Source organism: Haliaeetus albicilla, chromosome 7 (assembly GCF_947461875.1).
Source record: "Haliaeetus albicilla chromosome 7, bHalAlb1.1, whole genome shotgun sequence".
Taxonomy (NCBI): Eukaryota; Metazoa; Chordata; class Aves; order Accipitriformes; family Accipitridae; genus Haliaeetus; species Haliaeetus albicilla.
In genome coordinates this window covers 34,767,056-34,790,380 of record NC_091489.1, presented here as the reverse complement: position 1 = coordinate 34,790,380, position 23,325 = coordinate 34,767,056, and the positions used below count along the sequence as shown (strand labels likewise).

The 23,325-nt window shown below is 42.6% G+C and overlaps 1 long non-coding RNA gene across 1 annotated transcript in view; it reads left to right on the top strand.

The window, feature by feature from the left end:
- The first annotated feature begins 7,489 nt into the window (after positions 1-7,489).
- LOC138685872 (uncharacterized) overlaps positions 7,490-23,325 on the top strand; it is a 56,970-nt gene continuing 41,134 nt past the window's right edge. The window contains exon 1 of the long non-coding RNA XR_011325254.1: positions 7,490-7,710. This is a non-coding gene — a long non-coding RNA (uncharacterized lncRNA). The remainder of the gene's footprint in view (positions 7,711-23,325) is intronic.

The window sequence follows — 23,325 nt, the reverse complement described above, 5'->3', positions numbered from 1 at the left end:
CCCCTGAGAGCTACAGAGTAGACTACAGAGTCTATTCACCCAGTGTAGAATACTAGATAAGGTGTGGGTTGGGTTATGGGAGAACAGTATGACTGGCAACATGAAAACCCTATCCCTCGATATCCTGCACTCAGTGAAAAGCTCTACATGGTGTGGTTTCATGTTAAGGCCTGGAGATGCTGGAGCTGTAGAACAAGGAACTGTCTCATTCTTCGTTAGTTTTGCCTGACCATCTGTGAGCAGCAGCAGCCCTTCCCCCTTAGCATCTCCCCAGTCTCAGCCCCTCAGACACAGCAGAGAGGAGGCATGAAGCAAAACATAATAGGTGATCATATGGGATACTGTAGAAGATGGATGGAGAGGGCTGAAGTGGAAGAGGAGCGACTGAAGGAGCTCATAGTTCAGCTTGAATATCATCATCTGGATAGGGAGAAGAACCTAATCCAAAACCTCTTCTTAATTAGACAGGAGAAGGGAAGGGGAAGATTGTGATGCTCATCTGTTTAAAGCCAGAGGAGAAGCTATGGATTGGTATGTGATAGACACCACAAAAAGCCACAGAGTTATTTTCTTGTTCTAAACACAGGTTAGAGCAGCACTCTCAGGTATTGGAAAATGCTAAAACTTTTCACTGGCAAGATGATGCTCTCTGAGGTGTCCTAAAGAAAGTGAAACTTTCTGAAGAGGCTACCCATAACAGGATCAGAGGCGGGTACCACAGACCATGTAGTCTCTGTTTGTCAGTGTAGGTGCAGAAATAACTTTTTTTGCACCGTATCTACCAGGCTCTGGCTAAGGAGCACAGTTTGCTTACCAAGCTATTAAGAAAATAGACTAACAAATGCTGAAAATACATAGTTCCTCCTCAGCAAAGGGGTCTTCCCAGGCTTTTCCTGAAACAGAGTAGCCTGAAATCATATACACAGGAGTGCAGGAGTAATTGGTTAAAACAGGGGAAGGAAATATCACTTTAACCACTCTGTGTCCTTGACTAATGTTAAAAGCTTTTGCCTTTTCTCTCCAAACTCGATGAAACTTCTTACACTTGTACGCATGCAGAAATGTACTTCTGAAGTAAAACATGGTAAGTGCTCTTCAGAAGTCACTGTTAAAATACAGAGGAGGATCCTTCTTTTATTGTGAGTCCTTCCTTCAGCTGTGCTCAAGTCTTCAAACATTTTTGCAGGGAACTAGTATGGTGGAAAACTCTTTGTGGTTATGACTTACATGATGAAATAATTCCACTTATTCTTGCCCCTAAAAAATGGAAATAATACTGTTTATCTATGCTGTTCCTCAGCAGCTTTTGCCCAGTGTAGCATTCACAGTATTGACCCCCAAACCTATAGGACACACCTATAGGGTATCTCATTAGCTCTTCAGATTTTCCACAAAACTTGTCATCTTTGTGTTTGTCCCTGGGCCCACCGAGGATCACCACCCATTGGCTGGCTAGTGAGCCCACATCATGTACAATATGGCCTTCTTTTGTGCATGTGGCTTACTCAGACCTGAAGTGGTGTCTTGCCAGAGCTGGGAGATACCGCAGAACTTCACCGACAGGCTCCTGACCTTTCTGTGACTTGGCAATGGCCACTTTTTAAAAGGTTTGTGAATGTTTATAGGAAAAGGCAATGAGAAAGCTAACAGGATAGCCGTATCTGGTAAATTCACCTCTTCTGTCCATTCGACTGACTAGTGATAAATAAGGCAAATGCAAGACTGTACTTGAAAATATAAGAGCAAAAGAACAATCTTTTCTCCTCTTGGCATGGCTTCCAACAATGTTTGCTGTCTGCCAACATTGCTGTGAGTTACAGTACACTGGGACATCATTACGTACATGGAGCCAATGAGGGCAAGAATAACCCTAGAAACAGTCTATTTTCTGTCGCTGAGCAAGTGTTGTTCTCTACTCCTCTGATACGTTCAACTACCTGGTGTTTTAAAATGAGTGGAGTTATGTTCAAGCTGTTTGTCCATCCTTTCCCAGCAATAACACTGGTTAAACATGTACATACATATATGTATATATTTTATATATCCATATATAAAAATATATACATACAGACCCACAAACATATACATGTAATGCTCTTGTACGTGTCAAGCTCATCAGCTGTCTGCCTGAGAAAAGCAGGACAAAGCTCTGGGCAAACTGAAGGTGAAGGAATGGAATCAAGACTGATCTCTGAAAGGGGGAGACAGTTTCAGCAAGCAATGCAGCTCAGACATTTTGGAAATGGAAGATTTCTGAGAGCAGAGGGCAATGCTGCTTTAGGATCTGATTTTATTCTGAATGTTTGAGTACTTCATGAAAGGTAACACCACAACAAGAGCAAAGTAAGAATTGCTGGTGCAAAAATCATATCCTTATCTGACCCCCAGCAGTGAAGTTTCTGAGCATTAAGCACCTCTGCATTTATCCTCCTTGCTCCTAGGCCGTGGAAGAAGTTTATTATTACTCCTATTTTCATGATAGGAAACTGAGAATCAGGGAGATGATAATTTGGACTTTCAAAGTCCTGTTTAAATAATTAGGTATAGAAAGAGGGCAGCATGCCAGGAAAAGAAGGTCTTCTGAAAACATTTCTGCAAACACCAAGAGGGAGCCAAATGCTTTCTGCTATGCTGGCCCTCCTGGGAAGGACATTTTCTGCAAACCTGGCCTTAATTGGTGCTGAGCACTGGAAAATTCTGGTCCTCTCCCAGCATTATGGCACTATGGGTCAGCTTGGTGTATCTGTTGCCTTAGACCATCCATCCTCTGATTCAATCTTTGCCCTGGCTGTACATGCCCGATTTTATTTTGCTTTATTTGTGAAGAGCAAATTCAGAAGGAAAAAAAAAACAACCTTCTTTCTCGCTCTCTTTTTTTTTTCTTTGTCATTCTCATCTTTTAGCCTGCGATTTACAGTAGCATGGCCTATTCTACCCCCTTCCAAAATGCACTGAAAAAGAGCCATCTGTAGGTTCCCTCTGTTGATGTATTTCCAAAAGACCTTGCAAAGTGACATTAATTGTTTTGACTGCATGCACCTATTCGTTATTACACACTGCTGCCCAACTCTCTTGCCTGTTTTTTTTTTCCCTTCAAGTAATAATCTTGCACTATACTCAAATATTTGTGTACAATCAGCTCAGAGGGAGTCAGCAGAGAAGCCTTCCTGCCATCAGGGCCCTAAAAGCAGAGATGTTCTGAAGTCATTTCAGTGTAGGGAACACATTTCATACTTATCAGGCGATTTCTTGTGTACAGATGGGACCTACACATACCACATTATTGAAATTAGCTCCTCTCCAGATTCCTTCCATTGTAGCCTGGGTTGGCTGTAGAAGATTTAAGCACATCACCTTCAGCATTATCTTTGCCAATGTAGAAGTTGTTGACTGCACGAGCTATGATGCTGCACATTTCTTTCTCCAGCAAAGCCATGAAAATCTGATGGACTTCCTGGGCAATATTAAATCACAAGCAAAAGCTTTATAAAAGCTACTTCAGAACACTATCAAATTATTAGTATTTTTTTTTCATAATACAGATGGGGTCTCATTTTATTGAAAGAAAAAGAGAGAGCAAGAGTGTTTTTTCCAGCCCTCTTGGGAATTATTTTATTGAAAATATCAAAACTGGGAAGATTTCTCCAGTGCCAGGGGTCAGAATCTTTGACTAGTTTGTTGTAACGTGAACATATAAAAATTCACTCAGTGCTCATTCTCTGCCTTTTATTTAATGTACAGTCCAGGTAGTTCCACTTTGATTCTTTCCATTACTGTCCCTAGCACTGAACATTTGCCTTGAGTGTTTTAAATTTCTTTCATGAATTCTGAAGAAGGGAAAACTTCAGGAAAATTGCCATTGGCCTAACAGGTATCGATGTACTATTACCAATAAAACAAATTTTTGTTATTCCTACTGACACTGAATAAACAAGTAGTGTATATTTCTTCTGGGAGGCTCTAACTTGAAGTATTCTTCACTGTAATATCTCCACTTAAAAATAGCATTTTCTTACTAGTTCCCTGTGAATCATATCTGCATACCTTAATGAGTAAGTGTTTAATATTTTAATTTCTATTAATACAGAATAGTAAATGCTGCTCGAAGTCAGTTGAAGCAAGAACTATGACAAGCAGCTAAGTTACGTTTCTCCCTGTGCATCATTGTCATCGTCACCATGAACTATCAATATAAGGACCAGCCAACTCATAATTTCGAAGAAATTGGGTTTTCCAATGATTGTTGAGGTCAGAGTTGTCATGCAGGCCCTTTATTGTGACAATGATTCATAAGAAGAAAATAAATCAACTCAATTCTCTCATCACCAGTGACATTTCCTTTGGACTGGCAGTTAAAATATTTTTTTGCTTATAATAGATTACTGGTAATCTCTAAAGTCAAGTAAAGGTGACAAATATGGAACATATATCCACATATATGTGGATATATATGTTAGTCATCTTTTAGCATAAACCTGGGCTGTAAAGCGAGATCACCAAACACAGCCTCGTTACCTCAACTTTTTTGCCCTTTTCCTCTAAAAGGAGGCAAGTTCACCTGAGTTGTGTATTTAAAACCTGTGAAGGTTTGTGTTCAGGTCTGAATTAGGCAGTGTCTCTGACAGGCAAGTGAAAATCCTGATTTGGAACAACTCTGCTGTATGAAAGCTTGGCTCTTCTGCAGGTTGGCATTGCTTGTTTTAGGCTATGTTGGTCAGTATTAAAATGCTTTTAAATTCCCCCAAAATGACAGCTAAGGAGAGTGTTGTGTTGGTGTTTTGAGGCAGATCTTAAAAGAGGGACTGCTTTTGTCTGAGATCATACATAGCATCATGCGCAAGTGCTTCTTGTGTTCTTTGTCAAGGGGTTATGAAGGCTCTATCCATGCAGCTGGGAATGCAGGAATATTGCTGATGCAAAGAGGAACGTGTTTTGCAGGGCTGCAGTATGCACCTCCATGATCTAAGATGAGAAAAACATGCCATCGGGATGTCTTTGATTGCTTTAACCTTTCTGTCCTCCACACTGAGGCAGCCCCTGGAGCTGCTCTCTTGCTTCCAGCCAAGATTCCAGCCTCTTTCCAAATATCCCATTTTAAGTAAGCAGGTGGCTGAAGTCTTCCTGAGTCCAGGGACATCTTACCTCAGGCATGGTGTAAGCCACAACAAAACAAAGGAAAAAAACCCAACAGAAAACCAGTGTGAACTCAGGCCAGTGCTTGTCTCTCTGTTTCCGACTATGCAAACCATATTCTGTGAATAAATTCATTTCTGCGTGTTTAATCTGACACCTTTTGCAAGCAATACACTCACTCAAAACACCAGCAATGAATAAACACTACCAGCCTCTTGTAGATATTTGATTGGGTAGCTAATTCACAAATGATTGACTACCCAAGTAGTGAGAGCATATGGAGGCTCTGTGAGCGACTGTCAACACAAGGAAAGTAGTCAGGGAAGCCAATTGTTAAGAACTGAAAACAATAGCGAACAAGAAAGTCCTTGAAGGAATGTGGCACTGGGTCTGCTCGAAGCATGAATTTATGAAAACGTGTGGCCAAAACAAAAGAAGATGGCAGCATCATTTCCTATATATGCTCCTCGTTGTTGGTTATTATTATTCCAATTTTTGACACTTGAATGAAATGTGGTATAATTGGGCTTCATAGCTGCTGCTTCAGGCGACATCAATTGCCTTTTTTAAAAATGATGATGGCGTTGAGGGAGACTCTTTTTTTCCTTTTATGTTTTGAAGCTGCTGTACTCTCAGCGCCACTCGTACAATACACGAAAGGGGCATTGTACTCTTGGGAGGGTCTGCAGGGCTGGGGACTGATCCCATGAAGAAATATGAGATGGAGGAGAAAAGAAAAGTAAACATACTGTAGGATGTTACGCTAAAGCTAATCCCAAGATATCCCTTCTTCTTTTTCCTCTCTGGGTTTTCCTTACCGATAGCTCAAGCATTTCACTTCCTTCCTTGTAGCACACAGAGTGTACAACATCACAGGTGCATGCAAGAAAACTCCATTCCCTGCCTTCCTTTGCTTTGATTCAGTAATCAATTCTGTCAAGTTTGAAGGACCTTAAGCTGTCATGAAAGGAAAATCATTCCTTAAACTGTGTTTATTTCTGCTACAAAAAAACACCTCTGCATCTTTTGTTTGTATTGATAGGTATACTGCAGGATTTGGTTGGCTTATTTTGACTTGGGGAGGAAATAAGATGAGAAGCATTATGTTTTTCAAAGTTGGATTCAGCAGGGAAAGGGAAGATGTATTCATCATTCTGCTTTTGCATTGAGAGCAATTCTTTAGGAGGTAGAACAAATCTTTAAAAAATAATGCTGAAAATACTCTAATGACTAAGAAGACTGAATGAACCTATTGTGGCTGAATCCCTTGTAGGGGATAGATCCTACAGGGTATGTTTTAAGTATCACATCATGCCCCTCATTTCTGCTCCTCCTCAAATCCACCAGTACAAGGCTGGTTAAGCCCCAGGATAGAGTAGCATTTCATTTCAGTGTCCCCAAGGGAACTTCAGCCCCGTGAGGCTGCTGGGGTGCCCTCCCCCTACAGCCTGTCCCCTTGGCTGTGTCCCCAGCGTTAGGGTTTGGGTGGTGATACAGAACCAGAAGCTGCAGAGAATTTTTTGGATACAGTAGGGGAAGCCTTTGCATTGCCTGAATGACAGGTAGAACTGGCACTGAAGGAGAGAAGGGAATTTAGTTGAGCCATGTCCGTATAGCTTTAAAACCAAAATATTTGCATATCTTGAAGGCAGTTTCCCTTCAGACAGACCCAAATGAAGGGTCTGGATCCAAACAGCCCCAAATGAAGGACCATCTGTACTGTAGCTCTGTTGTAGCCACTTCACAGAAAAACTGCCAAAGGATGCGCAGGATGTAGCCCTTCTGCCAGGTGCTGTCAGCAGCAGTGGATGCTGGGTTCAGATGTCAGGAGGTTCTTCCTAAAGTTAACAAACACACATACTTGCGCAGATCCCCAGGCGAGTGAAATGGCTCCCCTTGGTGCTCTCAGGCAGCAAACTTTCCTCTTTTGCTAAGGCCTAAGTTTGTGCATAAAGCAAAGAAAATACTGCTGAGAAAAAAGAAGCATAAATGGGGAAACACAAACACAATAACAGAAATGTCAGTTTATAATGTTACAGCTTGTAAACAAGATGTATGTAAACTTCCCCTCCATGCATGCACACATATGTGCACGCTGTATTTTGGGCAGCAATCCTTTTCCTCACTTCTCTTACCCTCTGGCAGGAGTGTTCAGTGCATATTGTTGCTTTAATGTTTCTTTTTGCTCCTCGCCAGCCCTTTCCCCCAGGCACCCCACCAGGAGTTGTTGATGTTGACTAGTAGAGATGCTGTTTCTCTACCACAGGGTTAGACTCATGTTTTCCTGCTCTTACTCGGTCATACAGATGCCAGGGATAGGAGTGCTGGTAGAGACATGTTTTCCCCTTCTCCCAGCATCTCCTTCTGACTTTTCGTTCTCACCAAAATGCCAGACTTTGATTACTTAAAGGCTCTGCCAGCCAGTAAAACCCATTTCTTCTTCCTCTTCTTATTAGTGAGATGTCAAGTGGAGGATCCCCCGTGACAGCCAGCACTACTGCCAGGACCTGATGCAGGCTGCCTGCGGGTGCCAAGCTGTAGCAGAGCGAGCAGAGTCTGGGGCGCTCATGTTGGCAGGTAACTCTTGGAACTTCATTGCCTAAAGACATAAATTTCAGTGTGATTCTTAGGTGTAGGTATTTAACTACTAATGATTTAGGATCTTGAACAATTTTAAAATATTCTTTTTAATGGAATCTTTGCAGTTAACCTTTAACTGCTTCCAGTTCACAGAATCCTTTACAAGAAAGGGCAGGAAATCAATAGCTCTAAAAAGCAAAAGCAAGAGCCCTAGCATCAGCGTGTGCCATATCATACTGGTGTGCCAGTGCGAGCAATTGCCTAGAGCAAGCAGGAGGTGACACAGAAGAGCCATCCCTCTGCCTGGGTTACTTTTGCATTATAATCTGGCTCATAAGCAATCCTATAAGGAAAAGGGAGGCTGAAGGTTGGTTTCATCACTAAGCCGTTATCAGGGGAACCTGGGGCAAGTGATGTTTGTCCGCACAGGAATCCCTAAATCCATTGATTTCTGAGAGCTCATTAGTGTGAGCAAGCAAGATTTTGACCTGCTTTTGGTGTTGTACTGGTCCTGGAAATTGTTGTTACTTTTGTGACTCTACTACAAGTACTATGAACCAGGAAGATGCTTAAAATTAAGCTAGCTGCTTATCAACCTCAATTTCTATGCAAACAAATAAAACCCCCACACCTCTATACACCCCCTGTTCAGTGAGCTTTCCTGCTTTCCTTTGTTCAGCTTTTCCATGCTTTTGTCTTAGATGTTAGAAGGTTGGACACAAGGTCATTCACTAACCATTTCATGTGGATACAGCAAGTCAGTTCAGGTCTTCTCCCCCTCCCCTCAATTCATCTGAAATCTCTGCTGTGCAGTAATGGGCCTGAAAACACAGTCATCATGGTAAAAAAATTAAAAAATGCTGCAGTTCCACAGGAGTGCTGGGAAAGGATGTCCCCAGTGGGTGTCTGTGCAACTCAGGATGGGTTGTTTGGATGTTACATATTACTTAGGCAGTAGATTAGCATGAGTTTGAACCCCTTTAAGCAGAAGCTGGGAAGGGGTTAGAAATAGTTCTGTCATCAGTGACTACAGGAACTTCTGTTCAGCCTTTGCTGCTTCTTAAGGCCTAGGACATACTTCTTCTGGACCACAGGGAAAGGAAGTTCAGGGAGGGTATTATTCACAGGTGTCAAAAATGCCAAGCATGTGTCACTTGCTGATAGCAATTATTGTGGTGCCAGGGCTCTACCCAAATATTGCCATGGATATGGACTGTGATCTCCTGTGAGTTTTTCTGCCCAGTTTCTGGAACTGACTCCTCTGTGTCTTAAACAGTTATTGAAATCTATATGGTCACTTTTCCTGTCTGTAAAAATGGGCTGACTCCCCTCACTAGCATATTTGGAGAACAAATTAATAATGTCAGGCACTCAAGAGGAGAAGTTTTTCAACATATATTTGCTCTGCAGAACTGCTCAATATTGTTATTATTTATTATTCTATGGACTCATCACTCAGCTTTCTCCTGCCAGAAGCTGCTTTGAAAGATGGATAAGTTGCACAAAAATTATTTTCCTTCAGTTTTCTTTGTGAGAAGGTTTTAAATATGGTGTGGGGAGGGGTGTTTTTGTGAGGGAGGGCAAGGAAGGGCTGCTGTGATGAAATGGGTTTGAAAAGGTGGAACCAGGGAAAAATAACTTCTAACCTAAAGTTCAGACTGTTGTATTACCAAATTTTTACTCAGATAAAAGGCACAAATACATAAGAGTATAAACAATCCTTTTACTACCTGCAGATATATTTATAGCATCTCAGTTTTCTCTCTGTGCTGTCTCGCCCTCCACACTGATACGGCAGATGTAAAAGGCAGGGATAGATGTGAATAGCCCTAATTACTGTTTGTGAATTCTGTGTTTGATGTAGCTGATAGATACCAACGTTGCTCCTGTCTCAATCTCTACTTCCAGTGACTTTCCATCTGGTGCAACTTGTGCTGTATGCTCCCTCAGGTTTATGTGAAAACTCCTGTGAAAGCAGTCATTGATTTTTGTAGGTTTAGTGCCAGAGCAATTTTAGATGGCACAAGGCTGATTTCCTTGACTTTCACTTTCCTGCTCTTGATACTTCTGTGTCAAACTCAACACCTTTCCCAACACTATCCTCCTCCTCATAATAACAAAGTACTCAGCACCTCCTCCTCCTCACTAGCGCTGTCAGCAGGAGTGGTGGAAGGGTGCTACAGGCGACTGTGTTTGTTGTGACAGTGCCAACTTTCAAAAGAATCTGCTGAGTTAGTGGGAGGTCTCTATGTGTTTGTGTTTCTAAACATAATTGTTTAATCCCGTTTTGGGGATATTTCATCACTGCGCATCTCTTGTGCAATGGGAGTGGTAAGTTACAGCCTGGACTTCAGATACCTCCTGTGTTATGATAGCCATCGTTGTGAAGAATTTGATCTGCTGCAGCTCTCTCATCTCACAGACAGCTAATGACATGGAGGGACTTTTCCAGGTCTTCCAATTAGTCTGTGATAATGGAATAAGTAGTGGGGAGATTATTTTCCCGTGCTATTGTAAAAAGTCTGCTGAAGGCTCCATTTTGATTTTACGTATATGACCATTTATCACAGTAAAACGTCTAAGTTAGTATGCATGATCAAATCAGTGAGATCAGGATCAGACCCTGAAGCAGGGCCATTTGGGTTGCCAGCAATGGTGTTTGCAAACACACTGAAAGGCCAAAGTGATTTCGCCTGAGTTAAAGGATATCATTATAGACAGATTCTCACATTTTGTCTTTCAAGTGTCACTGACACAAGGTGCCATGATTTATGACGTGGCACTGGAATCCCTGATTCCAGTCTTACACTGCTGATGTGCAGAAGATGATTTTATAAAACATAATAGGCAGGGAATGGACTATCAGAGACTGAAGTTCAGACATTGGGACTGCCTGCTCACAGAAAGCATGTTAAATCATTGTGTTAGTCCTCCAGCCTCTCTCTCATTCCACTTATGGTGCTTATCCCTCTTCTCTGACTACATAGGGAGATCAGAGTCCTAACCCTGTTCCTCTGAATGGTGTCAGTTACATGCATAGAGCAAATGCCTTCAGCAAAATCTCTGTGGCAAAGGAGACCATTTACATATAGCAAGTGAGGCTATTTAGGTAGGTGCCAACCCGAAAGCTCCTTATGTCTGAGCTCTTTGAGGACTCAGACCTTGCGAGATACCAAATATAAGTGGATAAATGGCTTTTGTGTGTGTAAGTCCAGTGGCCCCTTCATACAGGTGATAGAAGCAGTGTGGGAAAAATGGAGACTCTGCCCAAACTCTTTTGAAATAAAATCCTGCGTTTTAATCAGTGAATTTCCTGCATTTATCTGCATGCTATTGTTTCTTTTTATTTTGCAGCATGCCTGCTCAATTCATGAGACATTTTTGTTTCATTTCCACAATGTGGAATAGGCAGTGAACTTAGCTTTAGAGCTATAAGCCTTTTTCTTCCCCACCCCAAAAAAATCCCACCTGCTCTCTCTTTATATATTACCACCCTGCCTACAGCTGAGATAGGGATGTAGGGAGACAGAAAGTGTGTTTGTGAGTGTGTTGTTCATGCTTATATTCAAATGAACATGACATTATCTTTGAACTTAAAACCACTTCTTTGAATAAGTACATTTCTTACATGGCACAACAGTGTGCCACAGCTTATAGCAAAAATACATCTGCAGAGGGAACTTAAGTTTAGCCTGTGGGGACTGAAACTGCCTGTTTATCAGTTTGTGCTTACAGGGATGAACCCTGCAGTGGTCCTTACCAAAAATAAAACTAAGGCATTTGCTGCTCAGGGAGTTGTGGGCAGCTCTGCATGCAAGGGGGCTAGGGAGGGGGAGGACTTCCAAAGGGAAAGGCTGCAGCTCAAAATTCAGTATTACTGGGGCACAGCTCTGCACCCAGGCAGTGCAAAGGGTGTGTGATGCGAGGGGTTCGCCGGTTCTTCCTTCCTGAAGTTTGATGGCAATTGAGTCTGTTCTAGTTTCAAGCCAGGACTATTCTCCCTACTGACATCCCCACTCCTGTGCATTTGACAGTTTGTGGTCTGATCATCTGTATGAACTCCTCAGAGACAACCATACACGTTGAGCCAGAGGACATATATCTTTTGCTCTCTCCTTTTATGCACTGAAAGGATATTATTTTGAAAGTCACACTATACAACAGCCATTTCAGAGGGTGACTCTTAGCTCCTCTGCAAACAGAAGAGAGCTTTGCATGCAATTTAATATAAAACAAGGTTATGTCTTTAATTAAATTATTTAATCCAATTTTTTGAGAGAAAGGTCTTTTTTATGAGTTTAGAAACAAGGAGACAAAAATTCTGGGGTTTTGTTTTTTTCAGTCTTGAATTTCTTCAGTCTCCTTGCATTGCTCATTTAACTGCTCTGTGTTTATGCTTCTCGTCTGTGGAAAGGGGATAGCGCTTATTTGTCTATAAGGTTTTGGGTATGTGATATAGTCTTATTTAAAAATTATTCTGTGCACTGCCAGTTGTAAGAATGAAATGTAAGCCTCAAATATCTCTGTATTATTAATTTTGGCATTAGCAAGACATCTAATTTTTACAGCTGAAGATGGCTTCTCCTTTTTAACACTAGTCCTTCCCATTTCACAAGGTGAGCTGCATTACACTCTCTGAGGGAAAAGGCCTGGAATTCACAAACCAGAGTTGCATGGCAAAAAAGGGGACAGAGAAATTCGGAAGAATGGCCAATAAGCCAGGCATATGCACTGCATTTTTCTTTCACATTTGTCATGAGTCACACTGTGGTCCTCCTTTCCAGATGAGCTGACCGAGGCAGAAAGAGGAAAAGTAACTCCGATCACATAATAAGCTAGAACTTGAACAGGAATCCAATTAGCTCTTTTGTTTTAACGTTAAACTACGTTCCCTTGACCTCAGTCCACAGGTAGTGTTAACGTCCATGGCTATTGTCAGGCAGTTGTACGAATGTGTTACAAAATTAAATAATGTGGCATTGTGCTGTATGACTAGCACTTACGCACTAAATTATCACAGCTCTCCCTGACCTTGGCAGCATCACAGGGTTCATATTTTCAGAAAGATGAATTGTTCTCAGAACAATTTCTTCAATGTTTTAAACACACACACTTTTCTTTAACCTTATGGACACACAGTTTTTACCTTCTTGTACTGTTATGATTTTAAAAACACCAGTCCCAATACAATGCCAACTGAAGTCAATAAAAGGGCTCTTACTGACTTCTGTGCTCTGGTACTTTATACTTAAATGAAACTATAGGATTTGGGCCTAAAATAGGAGAAAAAGATGAAGTGTAAAGCTTTACGGACTTGAAAAGAAAATCTTCTAGCCATGTTTTCAAATTCTTGGCCACTCTTTTCTAGGGACTAAGAGCAGCAGGGGGACACACAGTGATTCTCTTTCAAGGCTCAGCATCCACTTGCTAACTTGTAGTATTTGTGTAATCTTCTCAAGATTTGCTCATAGTTCGTAGTACACTATGAAGAGTTCAGAGCAGGAACAAAGGATCAGTTTGCATATTTTTTAACATGAACATTAAGGCCATATTCAGGGAGTTATAAAGTCAGTAGAGAGAAGCAGAGCCTCCTTGTCTATACTGCCTGCTACTGATGGCTGCTGATGGTTTTGCTCCCCAGGCAATACAGTAAGCCAAACTTAGCACTGGGCAATTTGAACCAGCCATTGCTCTCTTTAATTTAGACAGCAGGGCAGAAGATGACCTCTGCTTTTCAGACCATGTGTTGGGTTCCTATACAGTACTCAGAGTGTTTCTTCTTGTGAGAGTTTTGTTACAGGCAGCAGGTACAGAGGCCATACATGCATCATGAGTGTCAACATTTCCAGAGTAAAACTTCCTATCAGGTATTACCATGACTCGAGCAGTCTCCATGGACTATACTGCAGCTAAGGGCTCTAGTTTACATTGCATGCTTGTGGCAAGTATGGCTTAGCTCTGTTGTATAACATACAAAATAGTGACTTCAGCCTGTTCTGATGACTTACGTTGTCCACATTCAAAATTGCCTTGTACTAGACCTCTACTGTTTTGGCAAGCCATATTCTGAGAGAAAATAATTTGCAGACCAGCTGCACCTTTGGTTTCTGGGTTCCTGTATGTTCCCACTTATCCAAGGGACTGGTCATGGCATAGGGAGCTTTTCAATGCTGTGTCCCCTGTTCATGCATAAACCCATCTGAAATGTCCATGTATAAGGCACATAGGTGCTAAGGAATCAAAAGTATTGTAGTATTTTTAATCACGATTACAATAAAAATGCCATGCTATGCACAGTTCTTGTCTCTGCATCTCGAGAAGGAGATAGTGCAGTTAGAAATGGTCCAGAGAAAGGTAAATAATGCAGTTAAAGGGATGGAGCACTTGCATTTATGAGGAGAAACTAGAGAAGCTGGGAATCCTCTGTTTGGAGAAGGCTGAGAAGGGGAAAGGACTGAGTTTTACAAAGCTAGTGGATGATAAGGTGAAAGCAGAAGGACAATCCATCAAATCCTGCAGTATGAGAGCTAGGAGGCACTCTATATTTGGTAAGAGGTTGTCTGAAAACAGATAAAAGGAGGGAACTTATTTACAAAGCTGTTAGTGAACTGGGATGCAATTGCAGTTGTGGGAGCACACAGTATCAACAAAAGGGGGTTAGGCAAATTCACAGATAATTGATACATAACCTGATACCGAGGGGGATAGGCAAAGATACTATACCCTGTAATATCCCTGATCCAATAACCACAGGCACTGTGGGGATGTGAGAGGTGTGGATGGCAGGCAGTGGGTAGGCTTGTATGCTCTCTCCTCATCCTAACAAAGTTTCTTTTTAAACCATGTAGTTTGTGGTTTGGGGGCTTTTTTGTTCATTTGTTTTTCACAGACTGCTTATTTAAATTATATAACTTACTGCCACAAGACATAATTGACTCTAAGGGAGGAACAGGTTTAAAAATTACATGACATCAAAGATTCAACATGAATGTAGACAAAGATAATGGTCTATATGCATACATATATATTTATTTGTTTAAATGAAGGGATATCAGCTCTCACGGTGGGTGCATGTGCAAGCAGTAAGATGTGTGTGTTAAGAACCTCAGGTCCCTGCAGGAAGTTACGCTGTTATTGTTCATTACAGTGCTTCCTACACATTGCTTTGAAGCATCTCCCGTTGGCCACTGTCAAAACCAGAATGGATCATTGGTCTGACCTAGTGCAGTAATCCCTAGGTTTATATCTTTGTTAATTAAAAACTGCTTTTGACTTGCTGTCTTGTGAATAGAGATAAAAAAGAAGAAATAAAATCATTTAAACAAGTTATTAATTTAACATTAAAAACAAAGGAAAGGAGTGGAGAATACATACTTGTAGCCTTTTCTTGGAGATAGTTTTCCAGTGCAGTGCAACATAAACAGATTAACTGCAGTGTTTATTCAGTGTGAAAAAGCAGTTCCAAGAGCCCCAGGTGCTTGCCAAGTCCATAATTGTACCTCCTTAAATACTTTCATTACTTGGAAGTACAATAAGAGAAGCAGAGACACATGCTTTCTATTTTCTTGTCAACAAAACACCTCCAAGAAATTAAACTCTATTTTCTCTAGAAATTGCCAGCAAGATTCCCTCCCCATCTTGAAGAGGAGGGGAAGAATGCCTCAGAGATGATGGCAGAGGAACACCCCCTTGGAGGGATTTCTATGTGCAAAAAGAGGGACTGAACTGAAACAGTGACAGTCACTTCTATTAAAGTTTCATTAAATTGTGGAGACCATTAAAGGCTGTGGCATTTAAACATGGGTCTAGATTCTGTGTCCTACAAACATAACAGCAAATAAAAGAGATGTTGTTTTCTGTAGAGTTTAGCTGTACTGCTGTCCTCACAGCAGAGCTAGACTGAACCAGGGAGTGTCCAGAGATCATTTACTACCTCACTACACCAGAGCCATCAGTCCTCAGGTATACAGAAAAGACACCTCAGAGAATGGCTCCTGTACTAATGTCCACGGAAGGCTTTAGCTGTCCCTGCAGCTTTGTCTCCACTCTTAGTTCTCTCTCTGCCCACTGGCTGATCCATGTTGGCCATGGTCAAGTAACTTCCATCTTTTGTCCTCTCCCCTGTCTCCTATGCCAGAGAGAATCACAGAATCCTAGAACAGCCTGGGTTGGAAGGGACCTCGGAAGATCATCTGGTCCAACCTTTTGTGGGAAAGTGAGCCCAGCTGAAATTACCTAGCACCCTGTCCTATTGCACCTTGAAAACCTCCGGTGTTGGGGACTCTATCACACCCCTGGGGAGGTTGTTCCAGTGAATGATTGTTCTCACTGTAAAATTTTTTTCTTATATCAAGATGAAACTTCTCCCTGAGCAACTTGTACACATTGCCCTTTGTCTTCTCCATCTGGCTCCTTGTGAAGAGAGAACCTCTGTCCTCCCTGGAGCTGCCCTTTCAGTACTGGAATACTGCAATGAGGTCCCCCCGAGCCTCCTCTTCCCCAGGGAGAAGAGACCTAACTCCTTCAGTCTTTCTTTCTTTATAGGGCAGGTTCTCCAGCCCTTTGATCATCTTTGTGGTCCTCCTTTGGACCCTCTCCAGCCTGCATCTTGTTTGAATTGTGGGGACCAGAACTGGACACAGTACTCCAGGTGTGGCCTGACAAGCACTGAGTAGAGGGGGAACATCCCATCTCTCTCTCCGCCTTTGCCCCCGTAATGCCCCTGTGGATGCAGCCTGGGATCTGATTTGCCTCGGCTGCTGCAGCGGCACACTGCTGACTGTCTTCAGCCTGTTGTCCACCGGGACCCCTGGGCGCCTCTCAGCGAGGCAGCTCCCCAGCCCCACAGTCCCAGCCTGTACTGGGCCTTTGATTATGTCATCCCGGGCGCAGGACCTTGCGCTCCTCTTTGTTAAACTTCATACGCTTCTGGCTAGGCCGCTCTTAACAGCCTGCCCAGCTCAAAATAAAAGGCGGGGGGGGGGGGGGCGGGCGAGGACCCTTGTGGACGCTGCTGCTCCATCCCGCCGGCCTCTCCACAGCCGCCCGCGGGCCCCGGGGCCGGCCCGGCGTCGGGGGGGAGCCGGTGGGGCTGCGGCGGAGCCGGGGGGCTCGACCGGGGGAGCCCACTGCGCCTGCGCCGAGGAGCGCGGCTGACAGCGGCCTCCTTCGGGGGCTCTCCGGGGCCGCTGGCGGCGGAGGAGCCCCGAGGCGGCGGCCCCGGCCCGCCGACACACCGCAGCCCCTGGCTCCGCCTCCTCTCCGCCCCCGGCCGCGGTGCCAAGAGCGGGCTGAGCCCGCGGTGAGGCCGCGCAGGTGTGCTGCCCCTGGCCCAGGACGCCGGGGAGGCTGCCAGGGCCTCCGAGATGGTGCCCAGCACTATAGCTGCCTTGCCATCCTCTTCTTCCCGGCGCCTTTGCCCCCGGGCTAGCCTGAGAAGCCGCCACTCGCCACGGCCTGCGCCGGGTCCTCCTGCCACAGGGGCCACGGCTTCTCCTCCGTGGGGACAGCCTGCTGCGCTCTGACCCTAAGTTACAAAATTTCAGCCAGTTGCTACAGTATTGAACCCAGAAACTTGGGCTTGTCAGGAGCATGGTATCTTCTGGAGATGTGTAGATTTTATCTTGAAGACATCTGTGATAGCTGGCTCCCATGGCTGATGACCTTACAGCATTTAAAAATACGATTCTCTGGGCAGTCCAGCAGTAGAGCCTGTAAGTGATATGCCTCTTCTCTTTTGGCTTTGCCTTCTGTTTCATTAGTTGAGAAAAAAGGCAAGAACCTTTCCCAAGGCAGGGGCAAGTGCTTTTCTTCAGCCTTGTCCTAATGTCCTGGTGTAGAGCTGTTGTTCTGCCCTCGCCCTCAGCTAAGGAAAGAAATACTAACTCGGAGTGAAATACTAACTTGGAGTGCAGTTGAAGTGTTCCTTCTAAATGCGTAATGGTAAAATTGGGCATCACTAAATGCCCACAGGTCATCTGCAGATAAGCCTTGGTGTAATCTGATCCTCAGCCCTATCCAGGCCATATTGTTCAAAGAATATGGGCAGAAGTTTTGCTCTGAGGGTTTTATGTTTGAAGGAATGCCTGAGTCAAACAAAACTCTGTGTTTCTGAGCTTCTCCCTCCCGAATGCCAACCATATGTAGTCTAACCCAGCTCTTTGGGGAAAGGCATGTGGCGGGTGAGATTTCTTCTTCATACCAGTTAAAAAAAAAAAAAAAAAAAAAAAAAGTTCTGCTTCAGAAATTGCATCTGAACACAAGCGTAACAAGAATTGCTCATCTCACAGTGAGAACAAGTTACAAGAAATTTGGTCTTGAGAAAAGCAGTCTGAATATTTTATTTATTCCTCTCATATCCCTTTATGTCTCATCCTTGATTACATATCTAAAAAGAATTTCCCTCATCTTTTTTAAGAGAGGTTGTGTTGTCTCTCTCCAACCAGTTTCATATTGCACTAACCTGTGGTAATGAAAAGCGATGCTTTCTCAGTGCTCAGTGGTAGGTGAAAGAATGATATCCATCCGATGATCCTAGTAAGAATTCAATTGTGTTATTATACAACACGTGGGGAGATACTGAACAATACGCACCTGAAATCTTAAAATTCCTCCTTTCTCACTGAAGGGGGGAGGTCTTTCTCTCAGAGGAACTTGATTCAGAAGTAGCCCCTGCAGGATAGGTGAGACAGTGAGGTTCCCGGAGTGTGTTTGTAAGGAAACATCTCCCTTCCCTGGTACCCTCGGAGCCTGGCACATTGTGATATGCTCCAGTCACAGACCTGGGAATACAAGGTGTGAGAAGACACTTGCCAATTTTATTTCCCTGAATCCAGCAGCCCTTTTTAATGGCAGAAGAATGTCTGCATTTCCACATCAGTTTAATAGTTTGCTTGTAGATCACATCCCTTCCTATCACAAAGAAATCATTTTATCCTGCTGTGTAATTAATACACATGTACAGTGTGGCAAACATTTTCCTGTAGACTGCCTATTTTGCCTGTAAATTACAGGAAATCCTATACAATACACCTGGGGGCCCTGCAGCTTGAAATTAGAATACAAACCATCCCCACCTCCTCTTGCTTGGCCAGCTTACCAGTCAAATTTCAAAACTCTTTTTTGTTTGGATGTGTAATATATTCTGATAGTGATGAACTCACTCACTTCTATTCATCTTAAAATTAATACAGATTTTAATTCCAAATTGAAACCAGTTTATGGCTCACAGAATTACTACAAAGGGATGAAACTGCATGGAGTTTTCCAGTTGTGGATTTTGTTCTGACACACATGCAACATACAAATTTGTAATAAAATCCCTACAGTTTAAGGTATATTGGCAGTAAAATTGATGGCCAAGCCTTAGTTCTGTGTGATGTCACATCTATATGAGCCCTGAGATAGTATTAAAATAGCAACAGCTGTTACTTGTTGTAGACACATAGACTTTTTAAAGGGAGGCTCCATATTTTCCCTTCCTCACTGCTACTCTGTGAATCTCAGTGATAAAAGAGCCCACCAGGAAAACGGTAGTGCCGACTGCCAGAGCGTAGTGACCACCAGTCCTTAGTAGTTTGGTGCAGACTAATTACAGTGCATTACCTTCATTTCATGTATTTTTGGTATGTGTGGACAGAGGTTTTTCCGCTAGCATAGGTTGCAGAAAATATCTCCAGCCTCTCGATTGTTTATGACCTCCATGCTGCAAAACGCACAGCTTTAGCTCTGCTGTTGAATAAATATTCCAGTTCAGGAAGGGTACAGGAGTTTGGGGAAAAGATAGCTTGTAGCTCTCCAGTACTCTGTGGGCTGCTGATGGCTGTGGTAAAAGCTGCTTCCCCAGAGCACTCTGCCAGACTTAATCACATCCTTACAGGTGAGAGAGGTAATTCAGTCTCTTTGAAGCTCTCTCCTGGCTCTGGCTCCTTCTCTCTTAAACTGGGAATGGCAATTGCATCTGTTTATTTGCAAGCATCAGAGACTAGCAAATTTCCATCACTAAGAAGATCTGTTAGAAGCAGAAGCAGGCCAAATCCCGCTTTCTCTTTCAGCAGGGTAAACCTAGTCAAAACCAAGGCTCACACTGTATAGCTGTTGAGCTGCCTTGAAGTTTGGTGATGCAGTTCAAAAACATGTTCTCCTGAAAGCATAGTAAGAGTAGGTTTGTATGCAGCTTTCCTGGGTAACTGTGCTTGGTGAAGCAGTCCCAGTAGGTATTCCTCCCAGGCATGGCCGGTCGATTTGGGTGAGGAAGCAGGGAGTAGTGGAAAAATAAAGTCTTACAGGTTGAACCCAACTATGTATTTTTTATTATTGTATTTTTAACTTCCCTCCATCAAAGGGTACCCTCCTGGCCCTGGACACTTTAGCAAGATGTTATTCACAAAGTTTGAATAGGCGTTTTTAAATGCATAGGAATTCAGCTGAGCAGGAAGATCTACTCAGGTCTAAGCTTCATCAGTGTCTCAGAAAATCAGAAACACCAAATGCTGTTGCTTTGTAAGGCTTCTGATGCACTGGTGTTACTGGAAGCTGTTACTTTAAAGCCATGATGTCACTGTAGAGAAATATGATGTCAGGGCTGTAAAAGAAGGAAATAAAACTTGCTAAAATTCCTTTTCACATGTGGAAGTTTCTATTTTCCATTGAACAGAAAATACTCTGTTCTCTTCCCTGTGACCTTCACCTTCTTTATAAATACCCCTGCCAAGAGCGCTAAGGGTACACAGGAACCACCATTCCCCTTCTCCCTGTGGGAATATAGCTACCTTTTATTACTAGAACTAGTTCTTTCTTTAATGGTTTTGCAGTAAAAGTTAAAAAAAAGAGTGTGAGAGAGAAGAAGAAAGTGGCCCTTTTAACTACTACAAGAGGTATTAAATAGTCAGCCAACCTCTGGAATCACTTCTCATTTTCCATGAAGCTGGGTAAGGAGTGTTATGGAGTTTTTTGGGTACAGTTTATTGGAACTTCACAGTAGGACTACAAAAATGTGGATACTCTGATTGTTTTTGTTTAATAAGACTCAAGGCTCCTGGCTCTACCTCATTTTAAAGCCTTATTGCCCCTTAAATTTTCTCCAGGGTTCGAGTCCATGGTTTAAAAAAAATCATTCACATGAATATCATTTTGTCTTATCCTGCATGGCACTGTGTACCTTTCATATTTACTCAGCTCCATGAAACTACGTGGCTTCTTGCAGGGTCTTCTGGTGATGTCATGAGTGACTCATATGTCCTTTTCATAGATCACTTGTCCAAAAACCTGGGAAATCAAAAGAAAGTTTGAATCAACACCAAAAGTTACAGACTGTGACTATGTAGCTGCAAGTTTGATTTGGGTGGGTAGTTGCAAAAAGGTAAACAGTGGTTTGTCTTTCAACTGCTTCCTCCTCTTCTGGTAATGATGCAGTCACAAGCTTTGAATTTTTGGACTGTTTCCATCCTTTGACATGACAATGGCTCTCAGCTCTCACCAGGAGTGAGCAAAGCAATTAGGAACAGATGAAATGACTCAAGGTCCCATTAGGCTTAAACCAAGCCTCTTCTTAGGAGTTTAAATTTGTTGAACTTCAATCTTTTTCTTTATTTCCTGTCCATATTTTTTTCTTCCTGACTTAATGTCCCCTATGAGTTTCTGCTACTGGTTCTGCCACTGGAAGCAGGGATATTTAAAACAGTAAGAAACAGGTAGTGAAATAAGAACTGCAGAGAAGCCACATTTTGTATGTCTGAGAGTCCCAAATAAATATTGATATTTCCTGAGCTTATCTGAACCAAATTCAAAACCTTTTGGTCTTGTCCTTTGCTAATTCTTATGTTCCCTTGGTAATGCTGAAAAATGGAGTAATGTTTAATTGTTTACTCTGTCCTTACTTGCTCTGTCTGAAGGCTTATTTCAGACATGGGCTTGACACAACTCTGTTGAAAAGCTGGTTGAGTCAGAGATATGCCTGTGGCTGGCACCATCATATCACCTGTTTTGGGGTGTTGGGAGTTTGAATCACAGGTTTGGAGCCTCGCCCAGCTATATGTGGTGCCTAGAGCCGCACCAGACCTCCTTCATTTAGTGAAAACAGTTTATAGGCATTTACTCAAGGACTAACAAGACCCACTTCCTTATGAAGGATGTTCTCTCAAAGGTGGAACCAAGTTTTACATGCTGTGTTTGAGAACAGTTTGTTTGGGCAGTCTTTCAAGCCCTATCCTAAGCCTCTCAGATTTTGTCACTGATGAAGGCTGAAGGCTCATATGTTTGTCTTCTTCCTGACTGGGTACTCCTTCTTAGTCCTGCACACCATACCTGTCTCACATTGCTGGGGAGACCACATACTCAATCTGTTACCCTACCCAAAAATTTCACTAAGTGTTGAATCCAGTTCTGATTTAGAGCTGCCACTGGAAAGGGAACAGTCTGGGTTGTGTTCATCCGAGGAAGAGAAATTAGCAATTAATGACAGAAACATCTGATACAAAGCATGCTTTTGTTTAAGAGTGGTTCAGTGTTTGGTAAACCTTGTTCTCACACAGGTTTTTTGGGCAATATTTTAGACAGAGCTTCTTTGATGATGCTGTGGATGTGAGATTAAAAGGACAAGTAAAACAAATATTTTTTTCTATGTGTTACTGGTTAGATTATCTTGTTTAAAATAATACTTTTATCATCTAGCTATTTTTCTAACCAGCCTAGAAATGCCAGAGGCTCAGCAAGCTTGGTAGTTCTTCTGGTAGGTGAAAGAATCATGATAGGAGTGGATATTCCCAACCTCGCACAACTCTAATTAAGAGTAATTCTCAGTAATGGACTTTGGCTGCAGGCTAAATAAATACCACTCCTGAATATTTTTCTTAAATCATGCAGGATTGTGTTAATTGAAACTCTCACATCTTCTTCTAGAGTGAATCCAACTCCATATTCTCCAATTTCTGTCTTCTTGGGTGTGTTGCTGAAGCGCATCTGCTAACAGCAGCGTAATTAAAAGCATGGGTGTATTGCCTTTCAAATCTTTTGTTACAGGGGTCACGTATTGCCTGGCCCCAAAAAACTGTCTTTGAGTTGAAACAGGGCACGCAAAGTTGCTGCAAAAATAAGATCTTTGTTTCACCAATTGAAAAATAACTACCTCTGGTCCTTTCTGACATATTGGCTGCACCTCTACCTGTTGCAGAATCTCAGGCATAGGACAGCAATGAAACCTATTTAATATTAACATCACTCTGCAACTTTCAGAGGACTAAATTTGTAGGCCCTTATATTTTCCTCAGGCAAGCTTCTTTTGGGGGTTTATTTCTCAAGAAGAGGAGGAAGTAGAATGACTGAAACCTGGTTTTGATTGAAAGACTTTAAATGAATGGCAAGCTTGAGAGGAGAGGGACACCTGAGACCAGCTCCTCAGCTCCTGCAACATTGCAGAGCACTGTTGGCATCAGTAAAGCTGTTGTTTCTCTTTCCTTCCTTTCTTGGATGAATTTTAACTTTGCTGTATTGCTTCTGATCATCCATAAAGGACCCCTACTGAATTCACAACTTGCAATATGTTCCCAGTCAAGTGCAGGGAAACAAGGAAGCACAGTGATGGTGGAGAAGGCCATGAAGGAAAGGCAGCATTGT